This window comes from Labrus mixtus, chromosome 14 (assembly GCF_963584025.1).
Source record: "Labrus mixtus chromosome 14, fLabMix1.1, whole genome shotgun sequence".
In the NCBI taxonomy this organism is placed as follows: Eukaryota; Metazoa; Chordata; class Actinopteri; order Labriformes; family Labridae; genus Labrus; species Labrus mixtus.
The window spans coordinates 4,527,515-4,535,583 of record NC_083625.1 but is presented as its reverse complement, the minus strand read 5'-3'; positions in this window follow the sequence as shown (position 1 = coordinate 4,535,583).

Genomic DNA, 8,069 nt, shown 5'->3' with positions numbered 1-8,069 from the left:
GTACGTGCACCCCATGTATGGAGGCTATAGTCCTCCAAGCGGGCGGCCCGGGCTCGAATCCAGCCTGTGGCTCCTTTCCCGCATGTCATTCCCCACTCTCTCTCTCCCTGATTTCCAACTCTATCCACTGTCCTATCTCTCCAATAAAGGCACAAAAAGCCCAAAAATAAAAATCTTAAAAGTAGAAACTAGCTACAGTAGCCTACCTGGTTGCTAACTCTGAAACTTTCCACCTGCTTCTCTCCTGTTAGCCAGCTAGCTTCTCCAGTCTAAAACTAGCCTATGAAATAAAGCTTTTACTTTGATCCAAAGAACGAAAATGCTGCAGATTTAAGAAGGTGGTATAGGAACAGCCCTAAAGAAATTAGAAGAAGCAGTGAAGCTTTGACAAGTAGCCTACACTAATAGAAACTAACACTAGACTATCTGTATAAAATGTGTGAGGGAGCCACTCAATTTTAAAGTCAGTCCAACCAAATATTAGCTTTTTAAAAGTCAAACTTTGGAGCTTCTTTCACGGCTGTTACTCTACAATCAATTTGCATCTCAGCCAGTGTTGTGAATTACATGGTTCAAAATTGTTTGAATGTTAGAGTCTCAAAAGGATAGACGTAGGCTCTTAGTACAAGAAGTCTGAAAGCTTTTTTTTTTTGCTAAGATCAATAGAAACAGATGGTGTTTGCCAACCTGGGCCACTGTTCCTCTGTTTGCTCTCTGCTCCTTGTTGTCCATTTTGTTAAGTGGATCTTCTTGGAATATATAACCTATATATATATATATGTATATATATGTATATATAATATTATCTCCAAACTTACATTTTATTTTTTTCAGTTTCACCTATTTAAACTTAACCAACAAACACACAAGCAGTATGTCATAACTGACCACATTTGTGTTCATTGTCTGCAGCAGCAGTTCCTCACCCTCCCACTAGATGCCCTCAGTGTGTTACTCTACCCTGCACACCTGTGGCTCGTTCCCTCATCAACCCTCCCTGCATCACCAGCTGCACCTCGTTAACTCCACCTCAGAGGTAATAGGTATTGTCTATATACCACTGGGGAGAAGTTCCATGCTTTGTTCAGCATAATATGCATTAACATCAGATGAGAGCTGTTAGTATGGCAAGCCTTGTTATGGCAAGCCAAGTCTTTTGGATGACAACAATGAAACTGGTGGATTTGGATAATTGAAATCAGCTTCAATTCCATATATTCAAAGTTTCGTTCAATATGTTCAAAGTTTCATTCAATATGTTCAAAGTTTCATTCAATATATTAATTTCCTTAACGGCTTGCCATATATTAATGAAGTTAAATATAAATATTAAAAGGTACAGGTACGGTACAGCCTACCTTGTAATTATATTAAGCACTTTAAAGATGGGGACATTTTCTAAATTCCTGACACTAAATCGAACAACTTGCTCGTAAAATCTGTGCAGTTATTTCCATGAGTGTTTCCTTAAATTAACTGTTTTATCTAAAGCAGTAAACTCAGCATCTATTATTACATGTAATACAACAAAATACTAGAAAAAAAGGGTCTTAAATAACTCAACTAGCGTACTATTGGCTAATGATATAAAGTGCCACATGTTACTCTTTGTTTAGCTAGCGGGTTCTACAGTCAGTATCTGCGAAACATGCAACAGAGTGCCGAAAAATGTTTGAGTAGAACCACAAACCAAGTTGATAATCAGAGAGGATGAGCTCAAATGTTAGTTTGAAGTAACCAGCAGGAACAGTCAACCTGAGACACCTAGCATTAGGAGCTAACAGAACTTCTGTAGCTCACGTTAGCTGCTATGAAACACAGGCTAATACCTTCTCTGTATGAGAGGGAGCCACTCACTTTGACTAATTCAGTCTGACCTTGATTTAGTTTCAGCTGAACTTTTAAGGTTCTCACACTGAAGTTACTCTTAATACTGCTTCACAGCCAGAGAGGTTAAAGAATAACATGGACCCACCTTTTTTTTTAAATGTGCACGCTGCATGCGAGAGTTTCATAAGGATTATCTTGGATTTAATCTAAACCCACTTATGTGTTCAGGAGGTTGCTCTATGGCCTACATTTAATCTAATTCAACTTCAGCAGCAGAAGTTTGTTTGCTCAACTCTAAATAATGACAGATATACGGTTACTGACCTGGGTCGTTACTTTTCTGATTAGCTTTCTACCGTCCACCATTTTGTTCAGTGAATCCTCTTGACTGTGTTGATGCTAAAGGTCCTTTGTTAATGTTATTTCCAGTTTGTTATGATAACTCTAACCTACTAGTTTCACTTACTTTGAGTGTGACAAAGAATCTGTACAAGCACTAGGATATGCGACTGAAAAAACTGATTAAAACGTTGTTGTTTTTTGTCACTTCTTCTTCTACTTCTTTTTTTAATGGCGGGTGGCAACTAGCTTTGAAGATGCATCACCGCCGCCTACGTATGCTGGAGTGTGGGCCAGAATACCTATGACTATAAAAAAAAAAGAAATACAATTACAAAATAATAATAATAATATTAAATAAAATAAATAAATGAACTAAAGTTTGTGTCATTTTCTCACCTGTCCACCAGATGTCCTCATCATGTTCCTCTGCCCTGCACACCTGGGGCTCACACCAACCAGCAGCCTGCCTGCCGGCCTCACCAGCAGCACCTTCCTTCATTGACACTTGAAAAACTTGATTTCTCCAGTGATATTTTTAGAAAAGAGAGGTCAGTGTGATTGATTGCTACACACTTGTAAGTCGGGCTAAGCTTTAGCTTTAAGATTAATTTGCAGTTTAGATTTACGTCCATTTGACAAATTACAGATTGATATTAACTCTCCTTTTGTATCCGTTTAGTTTCCAACAAATCCTGTTAAAAATAGCTCTGTAGCTAAATGATCCACTATGCTTAAGTGTTTGCCTTTTTGTGCTGCACAGATAACCATCAGAAGGTTTATCAGAGGTTTTTTATTTGCAGAAAAACTGTTGCTGTGAAAAACAGGATTGCAGTTCAATAAAAGAAAATACCGAAATTACAACAATCTCAAAATCCCCTCCAGCCATGTCAAGAGATGTTCAAAAATACTTTGCTTAAAATATTCATGTGTCTGATGTGCTTTTAAGGCAAAAAAGAAAACACAAAATGACATCAACTCCTTCTCCCTCAGCGACAAGCTCAGGCTTCTTAGATATGCATATTTTTATTTGGAAATTCTAACTCAACATCAAAAAGTTGTTTACTGGAGACTAAAAGATTATAAATGCCACTTGTTTAAGGCCTCATCCACACGGAGGCAGGTAAACAGAGGTTTTCCTCTGTTTTAAAAAAGAAACCCGTCCACACACGTTCAGTTCTCAAAAACATCTTCGTCCACATGCAAAGATTTTCTCTCCTTCCCTCAGCAATGACATTTTCATTTTTAAAGTTGTCCCAACACCCAAAGTCCTGACCGGGTCTTTACCAAAACTGGCAACGTTGGCGGCTGGGTTTGTGACCTCCATAGTCCATTCAGGCGTCTCTGTACATAGTGGGAGAGCGACTGTGTATGTACAATATGTCTAGGTATGTAAAAAGTCCAGTTAGCAACGTTAACACCAGCATTAGTTTGATCACGTCTGCTATTGCACTAATCTGCATGTAAAGAAAAGGGACAACATTGTCCAATGACTTTAAACGGAGGAGAAACTGGCGCATAGTGTGACATAACAATCCCGAATCTCTGTTTTTCCAATCTACATATAAACACCTTAAATGGAGTTTCACCCCAGAAGAAGCTGTCAGTGTCCTTAATACGCCGTTTGTGTGTGTATAAAAAGCCAAAAACCACAGAAAAACCTCCAAAAAACATGTGTACTAGGCCTTTACTGCATATGAGAGCAGGATTAGACATGCATGTTGTTGCATGTTTTAAACTTGTATTCAAAAAGCAGCCTTCTTGAAGTTTGTCCAAAAACATAATTCTGCAGAGTGAAGGTCAAACATCCAAGGGTGAGACAGAAAGCAAAACACACTATTGAACGAGGGAAGGCTTTAATGCAGTTGAGATTCAATGGGATGCAGAATCTGAATTATGATGTTTTCAATGTTTAGGTGCAGCTTAGATGCAAACATATTAAATTCAAACAATGAATACTTGAACTGCCTAACCTTACAAAACAAATCAACAACAAAAAAAAAGGCGTATGACATTTCCTGTGTGGGTAACCTGTGAGTAAGTAATGTTGCATCATTCAGTTCACAGTATTAAAATCAGCCGCAGCCTGGAGGAGATCAGTCTCGTCATATGGGTCTGAAAAGATGCTTAAATCCACAGCCTAATTAGAGCACTTCCTCTAAAAATAGGACACCCTCTGCATTGTGATCCCAGAGTCTCCTTGAACTAAAAAGGGCTCAGTTTATCTCTTTTTAAAAAATCCCTCAAAGGACACTCAGAACAGCTTTCTCATGTTATTTGCATTAAACCTTTGCACATCAAAGGGGAAGCACCAAAACCATAGAGGATAGTATTAAATTTAATGTTGCAGAGTTATTTTAACCTACATTTTAAAGGTCTATGGTGGATTTTTCTGAACCGCAAGGCATCAAATTCTAAGGATTCAAAACGCTATAAGGGTCTAAGGTGGCAAACAGCTGAAGCCAAACCTAAATGTGCTTTAAGGTAATAACAACCATGTTATTTTTCCTCTTGTTAACAGGAAGCCTGAGGAGTGAAGCCAAGTTTTGTGGAGATGATGTGTTCACAGAATTTCGTAGGAGAAGTAGAGTGACCTTGAACTAAAGCCAGCAAGGACAAATCTAGAAGTCTAGGCGGAGAGCAAAAACAATCCTGGGTTGCGCAAAGTCACAAATAGTGATATTTTTCACAATAACTCTCAGATGAAAGAAACAGCTCTGTTTTGACGTGGAGTTCAAAACTTGGGTCACACACAAAAACAATTGCACCAACATTTTTGGCAGCTGGGATTGATGATATTGAAAGGTGCCAAGAATTCTCCCCGCAACTTTTATAGAGTTTGAAAAGTTGAAGAATGAAAGAGAATGATCTTTTTGAGTTCACACAGTTTGGCAATTTACTAGATGTTAAAAAATGTTCCTTGAAAGTTAGGTGCTGATTGGTGAGTAGAAGTTTCTCCCTACTGAAAACAAAAGACAGTATGTGATACATATTCAACACGTTTGCATTTAATTGTATTAGCTGCATTGAAGGGGAAATAGAGCCGGATGAGCCTCTCTGACCTGGAGCTTAAAATATAGCAGAACACCTTTCACAAGGTCGACTAACTTTCCAAAATGGAAAACTTGTGCTGAACATTGGCTCAAACGTTGACATCTATTAATAAGGGCTGTCAGTGTTAATTATGATGCAATTTTCTTTGAAATAAAATCTGATTTGTATTCAAACAGGAAGGAGTGTACCCTTGTGAAGCACTTTGTAACTGAGACAATGACAAAATATGACGTCGAGGCTGGCGGGGGATCATGGGAGAGATTCTCTCTGCCACTCCACCCCCTTGACCGTAGTGAAGACGTGGGGAAGAGACGGTGTTTTATCACAGCAGCACATACAGCAACAGCAAGGCAGCTTTCAGTAGCAGCTCACACTTCCTTATAAAGCTGTCTTTGACGTAACATCTGATGTTTCCACGGCAACGCTTAACATGTCTTGTCTGTCATGGCGGTTGCAACGAAAGACAAGGAGCATTACAACTATACAGATTTCTCTGGCTTTCATAACTGTTGGAGATATTTGAGGTAATGTATGTACTCAACACAAAATATATATATAATCATAGGTTTAGTCCATTTTTTTCATGTTGATTGCGATATTATAGCAAAAGCTGTAGGTTGTTTTATAGTAGACATTTAAAATAAGACAATACCATAACTGTTTTGAAATAATTGAATTTCAAATATGCAATAAAAAATGTGATTATTGCAATTTTCTGTTGAAATAGGAATAGAATAGAATTACTTTATTGATCCCAAACTGGGAAATTGTGGTTACAGCAGCAAGTTATCAGAGAAAATAAAACAATATAAGAATAGATACATAGTAAATAAGCACTTAAAATATTAAAAAAAATAAGAATAAGAAGAGATTTATACATTATGGATTTATCTTAACATTCTTACTGGTTAGAAAAATGAAAAACAACATTTATTCAGGCTTGTCAACTCAATGTAAAAATGTAAAAATACTTGCTGGTTATTCAGTGATTAATGGGATTTTTTAAAAATGTGTCATTTGACAGCGCTAGTATTAATGGCATATGATGTAATATGATATATGACAGGAGGTTAGATTTCCACTGCACTTAAAATAATCTGCAACAATCTCATGAATGGACACATGTGGATTTAAAGCAGAAAAGGCTTCTGTAAAGGTAGCAAGCAACATATATATACTTCTGTGTGATGTTTTTGAATGAGAAAAAAAAAACCATAGTTGAGCTTGAAATTATTTTAATCACAGAGCGACCTTCTATCTACACCAGTTAGACCCGTGACTGACGATCACACATCCAAGGTGACACCCTGATAAAGCCGCGTCGTTTCATGCTTGAAATGTTGTCATAGGCTGATGAACCGCCGCCCAACTGTTTAAAGAACAAACATGTGTAACTAATTCAGCATGTTGTCATCTGTGTCAAATCCAATCAAATAGACATGGCAATTAAACATTTAAAATCAAGTCTGTGTAATTGTACGATGTACATTCAGACAGTCTTCTTGGGTAAAATTAGAAGTCTTCCCCAGGACCCCCCATGGAGCTTAATTTGGATTTGCCTTAGTTACAAATCCATCCTAATCTGTCATGCCCCCTAATTACACATGTTCAATGTTCAATACAAACCATGGGAAAAAACACGGTCTAAACATCCAAAAACTGACAAAATCATGAAATGGCTCAATTGATGTGTCCATAAGGGGTTGTGGATTCATGACTTTAAAGGAAGAATGTGCGACTTGTTGATCCAGTAGATGTCTCCCTTGAGCACCAGCATGAAACAAACAGAACAAACTGCTGTTTGGAGACACCTCCGCTATTCTGAAGCCTCCGCTCTCCTCCAGCGGCACACAAAGGAGTTATGAATTAGAACGCACCATAATTAAGCACCATTAAGTGAGAGCGGCAGACAGTATTGTCCTTTGCTCGAGCTGCAATCACCCGTGTCCTGCGTTGTTGCGTTAGCAGGCTAATGTTAGCACGCTATGGTTAGCTCGTAGCTTCATATTGCACATAAATTGACACAGAATGACCGTGATCTAAACACACTTACATGCCATCGAGATAAGCAGTGAGCATGTTATGTTATCTTCTTCTCTCTAGTCCTTGACTTAAACAGCTTTATACTTACGGCCGTCCATGTAATCATGATGTAAACACAGCGCTGACAACAACACAGCTGGCTCGACTCATCCTTCTCACTCGTAGTCATGACTCAGAGAGACATTTGCATAGCTTCATGACTTTTACTAGAACGATCTATTTCTAATTTTACCTGTGATTTAAAGCACTACCTCAAGTTTAATAAAGTGACTTCACTTACAAAACCGAATAAAGTTTTTTTCAATATTACAATGAATAATTCCCAGACTACAAAAAGCAGTCGACTGTGTGAATGATCCAAAACAACAAATGAAACGAGTCTAAAAGGCAAACATTTGGAATCTACAACAACAAGAAACAAATGCCTCCTGGCAGCTGTTCAGAAACGTAGTCCAACATAGAAAAGGAAAGTCTTTGTTAGCAAGCCTGCCAAAGAAACAAAAACAAACAAACAAATATCCTCTAATCCATTTCTTTGTGCTTACTTTAAAGCACTTTGAATTGGTCTTAGATCTATTATCATTATATACATATTAAAGTGAATCTAAGAGCTACAACCATTAATATCAGCCTTACATCTGTTATGATGTTAATATAAGTATTAAAGTGCTTCATTTCAAATAAATAACTTAATGAGTCCCTGTTTCATCATCATTACAGTTACTAACGTAAATACAGTATAAGGCTGATCAGTCTATTATCCATTTACATGTTACTGCTTATACGACATGTCATCATACTAT